The 20,427-nt window shown below is 36.6% G+C and overlaps 2 protein-coding genes across 2 annotated transcripts in view; one reads left to right on the plus strand and one right to left on the minus strand.

The window, feature by feature from the left end:
- The window catches only part of LOC310726312 (outer dynein arm-docking complex subunit 3-like), a 26,254-nt gene extending 5,990 nt beyond the window's left edge, over positions 1-20,264 (plus strand). The window contains exons 15-16 of the mRNA XM_083541774.1: positions 206-551; positions 20,059-20,264. The gene's annotated coding sequence lies outside the window, so the exon portion shown is untranslated. The remainder of the gene's footprint in view (positions 1-205; positions 552-20,058) is intronic.
- LOC310726363 (uncharacterized protein) overlaps positions 1-20,427 on the minus strand; it is a 336,210-nt gene that overhangs the window by 139,523 nt on the left and 176,260 nt on the right. The window lies entirely within an intron of this gene.

Below are 20,427 nucleotides of genomic sequence, written 5' to 3' on the forward strand. Positions count from 1 at the left end.
GGGAACCCATCCTCATTTGGGTGACATCAAGAGTTTGATCATAAATCTTTCAACAATACAGAACACTGGAGAGTGAGATCTAACATAAGTACTGGAGTATAGATTATAAGTAAATGTTCTTTCGACAGTCTTTGGTATAAAATTAGGAGCTTGTAGGAGCTTGTCAACATTTGTAATCATCACAGATCCAGCAGCAGCATCTCAGTATAGCTCTGTTTATCTCAACACTGAGTCTTTGTGTAAATGATCTATGAATATTTGTTTCCTTTTTTTTTTAGGATTCCCAAGAAATCCTGGTGTGCTTTAGAATGGCTAATTATTTATCCTTTTCTTTCATTTGAAATTAGGAATTAAATGATGTAAAATACTTTAATAATAGACACAAAATACACAGAATGAGTTTTGTTTATAGAAAGATTTTATTCATTCATTCATCATTCATTCATTCATTGTATTATATTAAACAAAGTAAAAAGTCCAGTAATTTTACATGTCGTTTTCACCAATGGTACATGAGCATGTGTGTGTGGTTAAGTGTTCACATGCTGAATGTTTTTCTTGCTCAGAAGCCCGAAATAGCCACTGAGATGATTGTAAGTCATATCATTATAAGGATTGTGTCTCCCAAATGTACTTAATATTATTCAATGTATACTCCAGCAGAGCAACACTGTTCTCCATTTGCTCGTGTTCTCTCATCTGGAGTCTGCTGATCTCCCCTATGTTCAATGTGATCTCATCACTTTCCAGCTCCTGTTGCCTGAGATCTGAATTGTCCACCTGCTGTGCAGGTTTTTGCAGATGCCCTAGGGGTTCCATCATGTTTTGTCGCACCTCCTCTACATTCTTCTGTTGTTCCTTACAGAATTTTAAAGAACAGAGATCCTTCTGGTGTGTAACTTCTTCCTCAATGTGCATCTTGGACTTTTGTCCTTCCTGCTCCCATTTATTTTTCTCACAAGCAAAAATGGCCTCCAGGTGAACAATATGTTCTTTCAGTCGCTTCTTATTTTTCATCAATTTATCTCTCTTGTACTCTGCAGACTTTTTATCTTCCTCACAATGTATCAGGGCATTCTCGAGTTTGATGATGTTTGTGAGTTGTAAGAAGTTCCTTTTGTGCAGTTTCCACTTGATCTTATTACCTTTGAGCTCCTGTTCTCTTATAGCTGAATTCAAATCGGCCACCTGCTCTGAAACTTCCTGCAGACATTCTTCCGCTTCAATCATTTTTTCTGTTGCCTTGTCTACAATCTTCCATTGAGTCTCACAGTATTTCAAAATACCCATGCTACATTCCTTCGATGTCAATGGTTTAATCTCAATGTTCACGTTGGCCTTCTTGATTTCCTGTTCCGATTTATTTATCTCAGAATACAAAGTGGCTTCCAACTGAGCAATGCTTTTCTCCAGTTGCTCCTGTTCTGTTGCCCAGATCTCCCTCTCGTTCTTCACAGTGTTTGTTTGTTTCACATGGCTCTTTAGGGAAGAACAGAGCTTGGTGAAACTCTGGAGATGTATATTATTCCTCTCCTTCAGCTCCTCAGCCTTCTTTTTACACTCCTCCATGTTTTCTGCTGCAATCTCCAGCTGCTTCTGCAACTCCTTCACTCGAGGATTCTCCTTCCTCTGATGTCCAAATACCATTTTTCGAAGCTTTTTAAATACCTTCATCTCTGACTTAATGATCGCGTGCTCGTCAAACTTCAAATGAGGTAAAGTCGATCTGCTCTGTTTATATACGCGCGTGTCGCTTTGTGACGTCACCGCGCTACACATTCGATGGTGCGCTCTGATATTGCGCATGCGTAGAACACGAACGGACCATGGCATTTTTGCAATTGTTACCACTTTTCTTTACGTTTCTCTTTCAATCGTAAATAAAGACATAACAGTTAAAGAATAGAAAAAAAGAAAAGAAAGCCACTGATGCTCAGCGGTGAGGCCTCTGGATTCTCTTTAATGTAATTGATGCAGACTCATTCATAAATTAGATGCGGCAAAAATGCTGATTACCGATGTAATTTTTTGAATCTGCTCTATTAGCGATTAAAATATGACTTATCTAGTGAACGGTAGCTTGTTTACAATATCTTGTAGCATAGTGCACTGACACTAACACACCAAAGCCGTTTCCCATGCAGTGAAGAAGAGATTTCTGTTAATCTCCATTAGACCTTCCTGGAAAAATAAAGGTTAAATAAAAAAATAAAAAATAAATAAGAGACGCACTGTTTCCCTCTGCCTACTTATACAGAGTGGTGAAGGGAAACGGGATGTTTGGAACCAGTGCGTCTTCTGTAAAAGCATTTTATAAGATTATTATAAAGATCATTACTACAGTAGATTGGACGCCATGATCATGCGATTACAATATGGTGCATCTGCATACTCTTAAAAGTAGATTTGTACCAGAGAAGGACACTTCACTTTTTAAACCTGTTCATCAAATGTACAAATCTTGTTCCTGAAGGTTCTACCACAGTGACAAGGCACTTCGTATCTTAACCGTGTCAAATGTGTTCTTTCAGGAACTATTAAAGGCTCTTTTCCTAATGAGCAACACTTTTAACACCTGAACTCTGAAGGCAACATTTTTAATATCAGAAAATCATTAAATACATGTTTAAAGAGTTTGTTCCAGTTTACAGTAAAATGTTTCTTTTGTGTAAATACATATTTTCAGTTTTTAATATTTATTACAGTTTCTTCACAATAAAGATACAAAATCAAACAGAATATAACTTAAAATAAAAATCTATTGGCCGTATAACATTTCACACAATACATTTTCACACAATACCCTTTTATTTACTTAACATACATTACTGTTTTACAACAGTAAGATGTCCGTGTGAACACTTCGGAAATGCATTGGGCCGTGGCATCCTCCCAGTCTAATATACTAGATTAATAATCCTGATAACAGCCATTGGCAATGTCTTATCACCAATTGAAAACAGGTTTCTCTCAAGCACTCTTGAATGTGCAAGAGACAACTGGTATTACTGTACTGTAAAAAGTAAGATGTTCGCTGAATCAATAAGATGCACTTAATCATATGGACAATATTATTGATGATTTCAGTGTAGTTTTAAAATGTTTTGAAGTAAGTAACAATCAGCTACCATCGTATGGAAATTAGCAAGAGACATTTCTTAGTCATACAAGTTAAACTATTAGTTATATAATTTCATCTGAAGGGGTCTTAAGGAAGGGATATTTATAAAACAAATTCAGCAACAGAAATAACATTTATTATTTCCCTCTATCAAGCAAATGTTTTATTTTTATTCTACTATTATCCAATTGGGTCTTCTTATACTTGTCCTGTAAGGTTTTCACATGCGCCCTGATTGAAATAGCATCCTCATCAATGGTAGTCTTCACCTGCCTATAATGCAAAACACACATTTAGTGAAGATTATATGTTGCACGATTCTGTCACATTATTCATTTGGTTGAAAACTACATCATAATGCTGTAGATAAACATTTAGATTTTATAATAAATTATCAGTGCGAGACATTGCCATTGTCTAGACATAGACATTTTTCTCTCAGTTTTCAGTGTCTGGTCTCATGTACAGAAGCTCTGCTACAGGGTAGAGCTGGGCATCAGGTTTGCAATGCTACCAGACACAAATGTAAAAGTTGTGGGAGCAGGTGACATCCATATAGCTGATGCTTAATCAAACAAATATCATTTCAACTCTACATTAGATTAAGGGCTAAAGTACTCCAGATGATAAACAGTATCATAAAAACAAAGTCATAATCAATCAATTTAAATTGTTTTATTTGTATGTTAAAGGTAATAAAGCAGGAATTAGCAGACAGATGTCTTTTCTTAGTAATAATAGTTAGAGCACAACTAAGAGCACAAGGGGCTAGTTACTATTACTATTACTAGTTAACATTTTTTTTAAATGATCATTCATTTTGAACAGAAACTATGCGCATTTGAGTTTTAGTTGAATGAATGAAAATATACTAGCGGCTACACTGTACACTGTACAAATTGCTGGATCAAAACAGCCACATTCTGACAGTAACATGCTGTTTGACCTCACCATTTTGGAGATCAGTGGTTGCTTTAGTTGGGCTTGTGACCCTTGACTCTTAACATTACATTAGTTTTTCATTGGATTGGTTGTAACTGTGTATAATACATTTGTTTTGATTATTGGTGGTGATATCAGCATCTTATGATCTTTTTTACAGATTGTAGTCAGTGTTTAATTTTAGAATTTGTAGTATATTTGTAAATTAATTCATGATTATGATGGTACTTTGACAATTATTAGGAAAGCTTGTAAAAACATTTGATACTTTTTTTTAAAGCTGCAGTATTATTTAAGCACACATCAGGAATCAGCACATGAAACTCAACAATGGTGATGATTAACAAACAAACTTTAATACTGCAATGCATGCTGGGATTTCTGTACGATTCTGGCATGAATACATTATTCATATACTATTTCCTGGAATTGCTTTTATTTTGGTGGTGTTTGGTTTATTGTTACTTTTTTTGTTAATCTTCTTTTTAGTTGATTTCATCTTTGGCTTTGGCTGTAAGTTATGATTCTTGTTTCTCTTTCCTTCAGAGATTGTGCTTGTTCACAGATTTCCTTCACTAACACTCAAATTTATTACTCACTCAATTATTTAATTAGTTACTTTATTATTTCATTAAATTCATCACTGTTCGTTGTTACTTCAACACTCTGTAGTAAAGACACATATAAGTGCTCTTTTTAAAACTGAGGCTTTTGCTGTGGGTTTAAAAATCGTAAATGTGTGAAATGAAAAAGAAAATAAACAATTAGAAAATTATTTTAACAGTAATATACTGTACATTTAATAAAAATAAAAAAAAATAAAAAAAACAACAGTAGATTACTAGCAACCCTGCTGCCAGAAATTTACCACAAAATAAAGTACAAAATAAAGTAAAGTAAATCTTTGCTAATTTCAGAATGTGTTCTGCTGTTATCTGTTAGAAAACATATTCAAATGCTGGTGATTTCTTAATGTGGTAGTTCACCAGCTTCCTAAATGATTTGTCTTGTTTTAAAAGGAAAATGCTTGCATCATGGCATGAAAGTTTGTTTTGTAATAGTCACCACTTGATTTTCATGTGCTGATTCTTGATGTGTGTGTGTGTGTGTGTGTGTGTGTGTGTGTGTGTGTGTGTGTGTGTGTGTGTGTGTGTGTGTGTGTGTGTGTGTAAAATTCTTCCTAATCGGTTAAGTTATCTTGCAGTGTTGCAGTGTCAAACTGTAATAAGTGTAACTGGTCCTTTTTAATTTGTTTGATTTCGTCAGTTGTAGTTTTGTTACTAGTTCTTTCTGCTTGTTAACAGCAGTGTTCATCAGAATGAATTCACTCATTTGTTTTCATTCACTATGTCAATTGGACTATACTCATACACTAATGTAGGGAATAGTCAATGAGGGTGTAGGGTGTGATTTCAGACACAGTCTCAGTCTCAGAGTGTCTCAAAGCATACTGTATTTTTTAATAAACAATATCACTCAGAATGTGTGTTTTAGAGGGATTTGACTGTTTAAAAATAATAATAAAAATGCAGCATGTTACTGTCATCTACCGACATAAAAAATCAGTGTACAAGTCTCAACATCGGTGACAATCAAAAATGGAAAACAAAAAAACAGATCCACTCTGAACATCACAAAACAGTCTACTGAAAAGTCACAACAAACCAAACACCACCACAATGAAAGCAATTCCAAATCAACATTACATTACATTATTGTTTTAATAAAAAACAGCATGTTACTGTCAGAATGTGGGTATTATTTACAGCATTTTGTACAATTAACACAGTAAAAATTGCTGTATCAAAACTTTCAGAGAGTAACATGCTGTTTGACCTCAGCATTTTGGTGATCAGTGGATGCTTTAGATGAGCTTGTGACTATTGACACTTTTTTGTTCATTGCTTTTAGTTATTTTTCTGTTGGTGATACCTTCGTCATCACTTTATGACTAATGTTTTTAATTTGTAACTTCTAATTAACTTAATGTTGCTTATTACATTAATGATTTCCAACAAAACATTTAGAACTTTTAAAGCAACTGAATAGAATATGCAAAACATTATATGCACAAACTCTTTAGATACTACAGGATTGTTTAAACATGCACACCAAGAATCAGCACATGAAACTCAACAATGGTGATTATTAACAAACAAACTTTCATGCCACAATGCATGCTGGGTCACCTAATTAGTACTAAACTCCCAGCATGCATTGCAGAATAAGACGAATAAGCAGCTAAATGTTCTGACAATTTCTTTATTTGCTTTTATTTTGGTGGTGTTTGGTTTGTTGTGACTTTCAGTAGACTGTTTTGTGATGTTCACAGTTGATCTGGTTTTTGTTTTCCATTATTGATTGTCACCAATGTTGAGACTCGTACACCGATTGTTGACATCTGTCTTCATTATCTCATTACTTTCATCATTCTTAAACTGTTATTTTACTCCTTTGTGAGGGGACATGTTTAAGTTGTGTTACTGATAGAATGAAAAGCTCTTAGGTAATTTCAATGGCACTTGATTAGATTGCACACGATGCTCTTTATACAGCAAGAACACTTAGTCCTTGTTTTTTGTTCTGTTATGTAGGTTCTGGAGGAATGTTGTTTCATTTCATGGTGTGCTGTGTCAGCTGTATATGGTAGAAATGACAATACTGTAGAAGTTACTTAACTTGATGATGCTTTTAAAGATATTGCATACACTTTATAATAGTTTTTCTTTGAGCATTTAAGTAAAATGTGTTCTCAGGACCCATATGCTCACATTACTTAAATGTTATAAATATTAGTTTATAAACAAATTGTAGTTTGCCAATTTAAGTGCAGTTGGTTATAGATAAGTTTTAATTTAGTTGGTTTTTTTACAGTAAAATGCTGTAAAGCAGATAATGAACTATAAAAATAAAAGTATATTTCTGGCAAATGCAGCTGCTATTTTTTAACTGTTAATTAACAATACAACTTGCTGAAAAAAAACAATGTCGCATTCTGACAGTAACATACTAATATACTAATAATAATAACATACATTAAAACACCAAAACCCATATTAAACAATGCATTCTGAGTAATTTTGTTGTTTTCTGAAAAGTAGCCTACAGCAGTATTCTGTAAATTAACAGCATTCACATTCAACACTCAGAGACTGTGTCTGAAATCACCCTTATTAGATTAGATTAGATTAGAATAGATTAGATTTAAATTTATTGTCATTACACATGTACAAGTACAAGGCAACAAAACACGTGTCAAACTCAACGAGAGCTGAAAAGGTCTGATTATCTTATAATAAATAAGTCAAAAGGGTGAAATGACCATAATGCATGCTGATTGTGTTACCCGTTCAGTGACGGCATCCCACCACTAGATTGCAGTGTTTCCACATCAGTGCCATTTTCCGAATTAAGAAATACAGCGATCCCAAAATGTCCAGGAAGAGGAAAATTGATGCAGATGGAAGGCTGTTTTAAGAAAGATGGGAAGGCGAATATATGTTTGTGCTTCAAGGAGAAAAAACGGTATGTCTTTTGTGTTATGAGGCAGTGGCGGTTGTCAAAGTGTACAATCTACGTCGGCATTTTGACACCAAACACAGAGCAAAGTATGCCAAAGTGAGCCTTCAAGAAAAACAACAAATAGTGCAAATACTAAAAGGCAAATTGCGATTGCAGCAGGATGTGTTCAAGAGAGCCACAACCAAAAACAATGCGGCAGTGAAAGCTAGCTTTATTGTGGCTGAAGAAATTGCCTGCGCTGCAAAGTCTTTTTCAGAGGGTGAATTTTTGAAGCAGTGCATGCTGAAGGTCTGTGAGCAGGTGTGTCCCGACCAGATACAGACTTTTAAAAATGTCAGTTTATCAAGAAACACCATCGTGGACTGAGTTAAGGAACTAGCAGGAAACCTGGCAACACAGCTGGTCGAAGAGACACGCAGCTATATAGCTTTTTCATTAGCTCTTGATGAAAACACAGACAACATGGATACAGCGCAGCTTTTCTGTCACTGAGGAGCTGTTGGATGTAGCTGCCGTACATGTGACCACAACAGGACGGGACATTTTTAAAGCGGTGGAGAAGTCCGTAAGTAAAAATGCATTGCCCATTGGAAAAGTTGGTGGGATTAACTACAGACGATAAGAAAATGAAAATGTGGACTAACGAAGGAGAAACTGCCACAAAAACAAAAAAAAAATGTTAAAAAGTCACTGTCACACGCCTCTAATAACATATCCATCAAGAAGCTTTGTGTGAGAAGGTGCTGGGATGAATGATATGAAGTCATGAAAACAGTGAACTTCATTCTGGCGCATGGCCTAAATCATCGTTAGTTTCAGCTGTTCTTGCAGGAGATGGGCTTGGATGGGTAGGAGCAAAGTCCTCAAACGATTTTTTGAGCTTAGGGAAGCTAAACTTGATCTGTGAATGTACCAAGTGAAAAAGGACAATCTTGCCCGGTTGTCAGAGCATCTCAGCTGCATTTCCTGGTACTTTTTCATGTACTCAGCTAGATATCACACTGAGCCGGTTAATTAATAAGTTTGATCGGCGCTTCTCTGACTTTAGAGGACAGCACTCAGGCTTTGCCATCTTTGCCAATCCTTTCACCTCTGCACTGCACCCCAACATCTTCAGATCGAGTTAATAGAGCTTCGAAGCGAAAGTGACCTGAGAGCAAAGTTCCAGGATGCTGCAATCCAGGATTTTTACTGTCAACTGCTCCCTGGTTTGATGCCACAGCTTTAACTTCATGCTGCCCGTGTTCTGTCTATGTTTATATTTGAACCAAGAACAATAATATTTCAACTGTGTGCAATTTAATGATTGTGTTCGCATTTTGCATTGTGTTTGTTATTTTTAGAACATGATCAATGGATAAGAATGGTGTAGAGGGGATTCATGTGGCGTGTTAAAGGACAGGCAGCATCTCCTCATCAACTTCCCCTTGAAACTTGACCAATATAGTTGTGAACTGAGACAACCCTTGTGTTGATATTTTGAGTTTATTACATATACTATGTTATATGTGTAGCAATGTATTTAGTGTTTGCAGGTTTATGTTTTTATGCAGACAAATGTTAACTGTAATCAAACCATCTCTCATTAGTTGGATGTATCCCCTTGCACGGCTGTGTTGGACCGTTATTCTGCTCCACTCTACAATGACAAAAAAGTTTTGAACAAAGTTAATGTCATAACTTGTTATTTATTCTTATTAACTTGTATTCTTTGAATATTTTTGTGATCGTTGATTGATAGAGTAATGTGGGTTTCATAAACTGACAAACTAAAAGGATTTATGATTTAACAGAGCAACAAGCAAACAACTCCAAAACCAGTATCACCAGCTTCACTTATTACAGTTTAACTTTATTTCTGTTATATATCTAAAAGAAAATTGAGCCTTAAAAGAGGTTTATATTTTTATTGAAAATGTTTTGTTTGACCTCACCATTTTGGAGATCAGTAATTGCTTTAGTTAAGCTCCTGATTCTTTAAACGTTAGCATTAGCATTTCATTGGCTGTTGTGTCTCTGTTTGTAACGCGCTTCTGTTCTTACAATAAAGTGGTATTGGTTATCAATGGGTTGTAATATAATCCTTGTCTAATGACATAATTTGCTGATTTTGGTGTCTAATATTTGGTTTCTGGGTGATTTATAATTGATTTCACGTTTGTTATAGTAATATGACTCTTCAAGACAAGCTGACAAACTCTAATGAAGGATTTTAAAATTTCATGTACAACATTTGAGCTTCAGCTCTATTTAGACACACATCAAGAATCAGAAAATGAAACACAGCAATAATAACTATTAACAAAATAATTTTCCAGCCACAAAAGAAGGTTGGGTGCAGTATAAGTATTAAACTCCATGCATGCATTTCAGCATTAATAAATTGCATTTGAGTGATCATACTAGTTTCTTTTGCTGATTCCTGATTCAATTCAATTCATTTTTATTTGTATAGCGCTTTTAACAATAAACATTGTCTCAAAGAAGCTTTACACAGATAATGCGGTGATTAAAAATGAATATGTTCTTTATGAGTAAGTTTGTCCCTGATGAGCAAGCCGGTGGCGACTGGCGACTGTGGCAAGGAAAAACTCCCCGAGATGGCATAAGGAAGAAACCTTGAGAGGAACCAGACTCAAGAGGGAACCCATCCTCATCTGGGTTACACCGAATGTCCATTTGTGGCGGGTATACAATGTTGCGGGGTGCAGTGATGATAATCAAAAGCGAAGTGTATTTCTGAGTCAGTGTAGGAGACTGTTGACATCAACTACAGTCCAATCCAGGCAGGCCTGGATGAAGTGGGAAGATCCACGGGGGGGAGAGGGGCAGGAACAGTGGTCACTGGAGCCTCAGGAGCATGTTTAACTCGACCGAGAGAGAGAGAGAGAGAGAAGAGGGTGACAGGAAGAGAAGGATATGGATTATTAAGTGTACCTATTGTTGCATGAGAGTTAAAGTCACTGTGCAGTTTGGACTCCGGCAAGACTCGCTATGGCAGCATAACTAAAAGGGAGAACCAGAAGGCAACACAGACATGAGGGATCTCTGGGATAAGAGACGGCCCACCACACCACCATCAACAAACCTGAGTGAACACGTGAATGTGGGGGGACGACAGCGTACAAATATCCCAGTTCACCAAACACTATATCAATGTTCCCTCCAGATCTGAGCCTTTACCTGAGAAAAAATCTACTGATTAAAGGCTTGACTGAATAAATATGTTTTCAACCTCGACTTGAACACTGAGACTGTGTCTGAGTCCCGAACACTGGTTGGAAGGCTGTTCCATAACTGCGGGGCTTTATAAGAGAAAGATCTGCCCCCTGCTGTAATCTTCATTATTGGAGGAACCAACAGATAGCCTGCACCTTTTGATCTAAGTAGGCGTGGAGGATCATACTGGTACAGAAGTTCACTCAGATACTGCGGTGCGAGACCATTAAGTGCTTTATACGTCAGTAGTAGTATTTTATAATCAATGCGAGATTTGATTGGGAGCCAGTGTAGACTGATTAATACAGGGGTGATGTGGTCATATTTCCTAGAGCTAGTGAGGACCTTGCTGCTGCATTCTGAACTAACTGAAGCTTATTAATGCACTTACTCGCACACCAGACAGTAAAGCGTTACAGTAGTCTAATCTAGAAGTAACAAAAGCATGAACTAGTTTTTCTGCATCCTGTAACGACATCATATTTCTAATTTTAGCAATATTTCTAAGGTGAAAGAAGGCGATCCTGGTAATATTATTCACGTGAGCCTCAAAGGAAAGACTCGAGTCAATAATCACACCAAGGTCTTTGACAGCCATACACGCTGAAACAGAAACACCATCCAGAGATGTTAGGTAATCGGAAAGTTTGCTTCTAGCTGCATGTGGTCCTAGTAAAAGTACTTCCGTCTTATCTGAGTTTAGCAGAAGAAAGTTATCGAGCATCCACTGTCTAATGTCCTTTACACATTTTTCAACATTGTTAAGCTGATCTCTCTCATCTGGCTTTGCTGAAATATATAGCTGTGTATCATCAGCATAGCAATGGAATCTAATACCATGTTTATGAATAATTTCTCCAAGAGGCAGCATATATAAAGAGAAAAGCAGAGGGCCTAAGACAGATCCTTGAGGAACACCAAACTTTACCTCAGAGTGTGGAGAACTCACCATTAACATCAACAAACTGATAGCGATCAGTCAAATAAGACCTGACAAGACAAGAGAGAGCCGTTCCCTTTATTCCAACAACGTTCTCAAGTCTAGCAAGTAGTATAGTGTGATCAATGGTGTCAAAAGCTGCACTAAGGTCGAGCAAAACAAGTAAGGAGACAAAACCCTGATCAGAGGCCAATAACAGGTCATTTACCACCTTAACTAGCGCCGTCTCTGTGCTATGATGAGGCCGAAATCCTGACTGATACATTTCAAAAATATTATTCATAAGTAGGTGTGAGCATAACTGCTGTGCTACAAACTTTTCCAAAATTTTGGCTATGAAGGGGAGATTTGATATTGGTCTGTAGTTGGACAGCTGACATGGGTCAAGGTCAGGTTTCTTAATTAGGGGGTGGATAACTGCCAGTGCTAATGGAAGAGTTTATTATTTTTAAAACAGGTTCAATTACCTCTGAAATGATCTGTTTAAAGAAACTTGTAGGCAAGGGATCGAGAATGCAGGTTGATGATTTTGATGAGGAAATTAATGAAATTAAGTCATTCTCGTGAATAGGAGTAAAACTTTGTAATTGATTGTCTGTTATAATTACACTGCTGTCTACAGGGTTACTTGTAAAATAATTTGGATTTATATTAACCGTCTGGATTTTTTGCCTGATGTTTTCAATTTTATTATTAAAAAAGTTCATGAAATCATTAGTACCTAATGATGGTGTGCATGTGAGTGCAGTGCTTTTATTCCCTGTTAATTTTGCTACCGTGCTGAATAAAAATCTAGGATTATGCTTGTTATTTTCTATGAGGGTGGAGAAATATGCTGATCTAGCAGCACTAAGAGATTTTCTATAAATTAGGAGGCTCTCCTTCCATGCTATTTAAAATACTGTTAATTTTGTTTGACGCCATTTACGTTCTAATTTTCGAGTGGTCTGTTTTAAGGTGCGTGAATGATCATTATACCACTGTGCTAATTTTTTCTCCCTGATCATTTTGGTCTTAAGGGGAGCTACATCATCTAGAGTGTAACGTAATGTTGATTCTAGGTGTTCAGTGGCCCAGTCGAGCTCTGCAGGGTCAGACGGAGATCTATCTAATATCGTAATTTCTGGAAGATTGTTAATAAAACGCGCTGCTGTAGCTGACGTGAAAGTACGCTTAAAACGATAACGTGGTGAAGTAGTAATGCAATGACTGAGGCAAATTTTAAAAGAGATGAGATAATGGTCTGAAATAGCTTCAGACTGTGGAATTATGACTACGTTTTTTATTTTTAATCCAAATGTTAACAACAAATCGAGAGTGTGTCCACCACTATGAGTGGGTCCTATAACATTCTGATTAATTCCAACTGAATCTAGAATGGACACAACAGCTGCTCTTAAGGAGTCTTCCTGATGATCAAAATGAATGTTAAAATCACCAACAATTAATGCTTTGTCTAGAGAAGTAACTAAATTTGTGATGAAATCTGCAAATTCTATGAGAAAATCAGAGTAGGGCCCTGGGGGTCTATAAATAATAATGAGTGGAATTGTCTGACTGGACCTGCTTTCAGACACTGAATATTTTATGCTGGTGTAAAGAACTTCAAATGTTTTACATTTGTGTTTAGTCTTTTGTGTGACGCTTAGATTATTATTATAAATAGCTGCGACTCCGCCTCCTCTGCCATTTAGACGGGGTTGGTGTATGTAACTATACCCAGGAGGACTCGCTTCATTTAATGCTAAATATTCATTTGGTTTAATCCATGTTTCTGTCAAACACATTATTTTAAACTCCTGGTCGGTAATAATTTCGTTTACATTAAGCGCTTTAGACGTGAGAGATCTAATATTCAGCAATCCTATCTTTAGATCAGAGGTGCTGGCTGTGCGTTCAGTCCTATTTAATTTTATGTTAATCAGGTTACTAAAACAGACTTTCTGATAATTCCTATATTTTGGTTTTGCTCGGGGGACAGACACAGTCTCAATTTGGTGGATCCTGAGTGACGACTCTGTGCAGCTAGCAGACGGTTGGTTTAGCCTGTCTGTCTGCTCCCTGGCCTTGGCTCTAGACAGTCACTTGTTAACTAGTGCTGTTCTGAGACTATGACCTATACTACAAGAAATGAGAGCAGCACCTTCCCGAGTGGGATGGACACCGTCCCGCCCTAACAGGCCAGCCTTGCCCTCAAAAATGCTCCAATTATTAATGAAGCCCACATTATTTTTGGAGCACCACTCGGACATCCAGCAGTTCAGCGACCATAACCTGCTGTAGGCTACATCGCCACGTCGTATTGGAATGGGGCCAGAGCATATTACAGCATCGGACATTGCCTTCGCTAATTTACACACCTCTATAATATTACTCTTAGTAACCTCTGACTGTCGAAGGCGTATATCATTAGCTCCTGTGTGAAAAGCTATCTTAGAGAACCTGTGCTTTCCTAAGAATCTAAGCTGACCTGCTATGTCCGGCGCCCTGGCTCCCGGTATACACATGACCTGTGCTGCTGGTGCCCCTAAAGGTCTGGTGCTCCTGATGTCTGTGTTTGTCTAACTTAGGCTATATATTTAAAAGTTTTGTGCGTAAAGTGTTTTCAAAATCATTAATAATAGTTTGTCAAGCTATTTTGGAGAGACAGCTTAAATACAGTCATAAATACCAAGAAACTAAGTAGAAACCATTCATAAAATCAAAGATGGTTATATTTCATCAATAATAAAAGAAAACCACTAAGAAATATATTTTGACAGTACCTATCGTAATAATTGTACTTTACAAACACAGTTACAACAGACAGAGAAAAACTAATGTTAAAGTGTCAAGGCTCAGGAGTCCAACTAAAGCAACCACTGATCTCCAAAATAGTGAGGTCAAAGAAACATTTTCAATAAAATATAAACCTCTGTTAAGAATATTTTGTAGATATTTGACTGAAATATCCCATTAATACATTTGTTTTTTTTCCCATTTCTTTATCAATCTGCCATTGCCACACTCTCTCCCTGACCATCTCTTTAGCAAACTAGCATGCATAATCCCTAACCACACCCTCTCTACCATTACAACAGTCATTTACCAAATTCACTCTCTTCCCAGCTTTCCAACAATCTACCACAAAATATCTATCTCCACTGCTTGTCCAGCAAGCTACCTTTACCACATTCTCTCGTGCTCTCTCTCTCTTGATCTTCTATTACTACAATCTCTCTCCATCCTCTGTCAATCAATCTACCACAGATAATCATTTCCAATACTTTCTATATCAATCTACAATCAGCAAATACTCTCTCTATCAATAGATTTATTAATATACCATTACCAAATACTTTCTTAACATTGTCTCTTCACAATTACCAAGTTTTTTAATTCTTTCTCCACCTCTCTTCATTCATTCATCCATTCATTTTCTCCCGCTTATCGTAATTCGGGTCGCGGGGGCAGCAGTCTAAGCAGGTCCCCGCCTTCGACTGCTGCCCAATCCTCACAGCACCGTCCCTTACAGTCCCTCCTGCAGGTGGTGAGCCCACGGGAAGGCGGCCCCACGTCACTCCGACATCACGGGCCTTGATATTTCCCTCGCAAGGGACCCCCGGAGCATAGAGGGTTAAGAGCCTTGCTCAAGGGCCCAAGAGTGGCAGCCTGGCGATACCGGGGCTCGAACCCCAGACCTTCCAATCGGCAACCCAGCGCCTTAACCGCTGGAGCCACCACTCCCCCTTCTACCATTACCACAGTCTCTCTCCACCTCTTCTTTTTCAATCTACTGTTACCAAATTCTCTGTCTACATAGACCTCTATCAGTCTGTTATTACCACTTTAACTCTTCAACCTGTCTTTATCAATCTCTTCTTTGTCTCTTTTATTATCCCATAACCACATTTTCTCTACACTCCCACTCAATTGGTTTATCATGATCACAATCTCTTATAAGACAGATTTATTGCTTATTGGTCCAAAAACCAGTACAGAAAAGCTCAAACAATTAAACTTGCATTTAAAAGAATGTACTGTAACTATTAGTTCAACAATAAAAGACCAGTTATTTTAGACAGCAACCTGCCTTTTGAAATTCATATAACCCATAGAAATATTAGAAATATTGCTCATCTAAGCGGGACTATTTTAATGCATTACGAGTTGTTTGTCCTGCATCATTAATAAACAAGCTACAGATAGTCCAGTTAGCAAGCGTTTTCACAAGGTCGTGAAAATATGACCAAATAACCCCAATTTTTTTTTCCCTAAACTGGCCACCCGTTAAGTTTTAAATTGACTACAAACTATTGTTACTTACTTACAAAGCCCTAAATGGTTTGCCTCCAGTGTATCTATTCTTCCAACACGCTACAATCTGTCATGTTCTTTTAAATCTTAAAACTCTGGACTTTTAGTCGTTTCTTAGATAGCAAAGTTCACAAAAGGCGCCAGAACATTCTCACATTTAGCTCCTAAACTTTGGAATAGTCTTCCTGACAGTGTTTGAGGCTCAAACACATTCTCCATGTTTAAGCGCAGATTAAAGACGTATCTTTTTAGCGAGTCCAACAGACATCACACATCATAACCTTGTGCTCCAGTACATCTTATAAAAAGCACAATAATATCTTTTGCTTGTTAATATTATAAAGCAGGTACGCTAATTCCTCTCCACTGCTTCTCTTTCTTTACCTGAGTCATCCAAAAATTGGGCCAGCTCCAATTGTAAACATCTCATAAAGTTCAGAAGATGCCGACCCTGCAAAGATCCTGAGCCTGCACCACCTCCATTTGAATCCCACCCTTCATGAAACTTTTGGACCTTCAAAGAGAAGATGCCATCAAGAGATGTAGCAACTCAACCTAATTAAGATTTCAACCATGGGACTTTAAAAATAAACAACTTCTTAATCATAATATTTATATATATATTTATATTTATATATTTATATATATATATATATATATATATATATATATTTATTTTTATAGTCAGGCTGGTATCAAGCAGACGAAACCGAAGTAATTATAACGAGGTTTAATAGTCTTTACACAGAATACAAACAGCCAGGAAGGCGCTGTACCGGAATACAGGTGTAATCTGTAATAAGACCTGGAAACAGGTAAAGTCCATAAAATGGATAGTCCATGTATGATCTCCAGAATGCACTTTAAAACAGACCATTAACAAATGAGAGTGAGGGTCTTAAGTAGGGGGAGAGATGATGGGAAACAGGTGAAGGTGATTAGTACAGAGAGAGGCTGAGTGAGAGCTTTGGAGGGAGGCTAGGCTGGTGGCTCTCTGACACACACACACACACACACACACACACACATATATATATATATATATATATATATATATATATATATATATATATATATATATATATATATATATATATATATATATATATATAAATTCATAGTGGATATGAAACCAAAAACACATTGAAAACCAATAACTAAAAACTGTGCTTAATAAGCAGAACCAAAAAAAAACCCTGCAAGATTCAAGAGCCCAAATACAGCAAAAACTGATCTCCATTATGGTGACTTCAAATGAAAGAACAACTAAAATCTTAATTAGAGCTTTTTTAGTTGATTTAATCTTCAATATGCTGTGAATTAACATCGTTCAAAGTCATTCCCTACATTAGTTTACTAGTATAATCTTCTTGATAGAGTGAATAAAAGCTAAAAAATGAATTTAATCACTGGTTGCTTTAGTTGGGCTTGTGTCCCTCGACTCTTAAACATTAGTTTTATGTTGTTGTTGTAACTGTGTTTGTCAACCCAGTTTAATCTGACCATCTAAAACTGCAGTTGAGTAACTTTGGTTTTCTATCATCAATGATTATGTTTTTAGGCAAGCTGATTAATTAGTTTAATATTCTTAACAAAATTTATTTGCCTTATAAAGAAAATATTTAGGTATTTTATGACTATTAGAAAGTATTTGTAAAAACATTTTTTACCCAAAATCTTTAGAGCTTCGGCTTTATTTAAACACACAAATCAGCACATGAAATTTGATAATGGCGATTGTATTAATAAACAAACTTTCTTGCATACTGGGTGCCAGAATAATACAAAACTCCCAGCATGCATTGCAGCCTGAATAAATTGTGCAGCTGAATCTTATTACCATTTTCTTTATTTGCTTTCATTTTGGTGGTGTTTGGCTTGTTTAGCTGTTTTTATTTTCCCTGTTTAATTGTTATCACTGCTGATACTCATTTCACACTTAGATATCAGATCCTAGTTTTGTTTGGTTTTCCAAACTATAAAAGCTGCATTTAACAGACACAACAAATTCAAGCAGACACACGAAATCTCAATTCAAATTGTTACTGTTCAAGAGCCCAACCACAGCAAACACTGATCTCCATTATAGTGACTTCAAATGACAGGAGAGTTTTTGTACACATATGACATAAATAAAGTCACTGTTTAATAATTTGTGAAGCTGGTACTGCTGTTTTTTGGGTTGTTTAATCATCTTCTGCTCAGATCATGTAATATTTAATGTCTTTTCTTTTCAGTTGATTTCATCTTTAGCTTTGGCTGTAAGTTGTGATTCTCTGCTCTTGTTTCTCTTCCTTTCAGTGATTCTGCTTGTTCACAGATGTTCATCAACACTCAATCATCATTTAATTAGTTACTTCATTATTTTATTACCTTCATCACTGCTTCAGAATTACTTCAACACTCTGTAGTAGGGACACATATAAGTGCACTTTTAAAACAGGGTTTTGCTGTGGGTTTAAAGGTTAAATGTGTGAAATGAAAAAAAAAAAAATTGAAACAAGTACAAATTATTTTAACAGTAATATAATGTACATTTACAACCCTGCTGCCAGTAGTTTACCACAGAAAAAAAAAAGAAATGTGTGTCAATCTTTATAGTAGGAAATAACAACAGAAAAATATTCAGATGCTACATGTTTGTGATGGTGACTTCTTCATGTGGTAGTTCACCAGCTTTCTCAATTATTTGTCTTGTTCTGAAAGCAACATTTGCTACAAACACACTTTAAATTAACTACAGCAATTAATTATGAAAAAAGCTTATATACACCATGCCCAATCAAAAGCTTTTAACTGTAGCACAATTTAAAGACTAAATCAACCACCACAATTAAAGCAAATAAAGAAAATAGTCAGAACATTCAGCTGCATAATATATTCATGCTGCAATGCATGCTGGGAGTTTTGTGCCACACTGACCAGCAAGTTCTCCAGTGCGTCAAAAACTGACCACGAGTAGAACCTGACCAAACATCCAAATTTTAGCAACTGTTTTATTATGTTTTATTATATGTAAGGGACAATACTATAGAAATGAAACGTGGATATATTTTAGTCAATGTGTAGTTTGTATAGTAGTACAGATTTACTGTCCTCCAAAAATAACTCAACATACGGTCATTATTGTCAAAATAACTGGCAACAAAAGTGAGTACACCCCTTAAGTGATAACAGCTGTATGTCGTGTAACCAGGCAAAGCCACATGTCCTATTCATCATGTTCATGTTTTTGTCTGCATGACAGGACCATACAAATGTGTGTATTTTGTATTAGAGCAGTTCAAATTTGGTGCATTAAGTACAATTCTCTCATAGTGACTACTGGATGTTCAACATGGGACCTTATGTCAAAGAATCAACATGGGATTTAAGAATTCGAATTGTTACTCTCTACAAAGATGCTGAGGCTATAAGAAGATCAGTAACATTCTGAAACTGAGTTACAGCACAGTGGTCAGGGTCATTCAGAGGTTTTCTGAGACGAGCTCAGACTGTTCACCACACATTGTAACACGGCGGTTTGCAGGCCGCCATCCCAGAATGAAGCATCTCCTGAAGCTGCTCACAAGAAAACCTGCAAACACTTTGCTGAAGATGACCTGACCAAGAGCATGAATTACTGGAACCATGTCCTGTGGTCTGATGAAACTGAGATAAACTTGTTTGGCACAGATGGATTCCAGCATGTGTGATGACGCCCTCTTGCCTCTTGGATGTCTCACATCCAGCAGCTCTATGATTTCATTATGGAGAAGAGGAAGAGGCAGCAACCTGTGTAGCTCAGGTGAATTCCAGGCCCAGGAGGATAACGGCAGTGCCAGATAACACTGGTGCTCACACAAATTACAGACAACTTGGACACAGTTTTGACATGTCTCCTTAGGGTGTACTCACTTTTGTTGCCAGTTATTTTAACCAATAACGGCTGCATGTTGAGTCTTACATACACATCACAGTTTATCTGTAATAAATGGACATTCTGTGCAACCCAGATGAGGATGGGTTTCCTCTCGAGTCTGGTTTCTCTCAAGGTTTCTTCCTTATGGCATCTCGGGGAGTTTTTCCTTGCCACAGTCACCAGCGGGTCACTCATCAGGGACAAACTTACACTTAAAAAGAACATCTCATTCATTTTTATCACCACATTATCTGTGTAAATCTGCTTTGAGACAATGTTCATTGTTAAAAGCACAATACAAACAAAAATTAATTGAATTGAATTTCCTTGCATTCATTTCTATCTGACCATAAATCTGGCCATTTCGGAGCTAAATTTGGTGTATGTAGCCCCCTACTGGTATAATAGAAACTAGGGCTTTTTTATATTTTATAAAATTCCTTCAGTTGATTACAACCACAAGATAAAATTTATCACTGAAGTAAT

Source organism: Silurus aristotelis, assembly GCF_946808225.1.
Source record: "Silurus aristotelis genome assembly, chromosome: 5".
NCBI classification, from domain to species: domain Eukaryota; kingdom Metazoa; phylum Chordata; class Actinopteri; order Siluriformes; family Siluridae; genus Silurus; species Silurus aristotelis.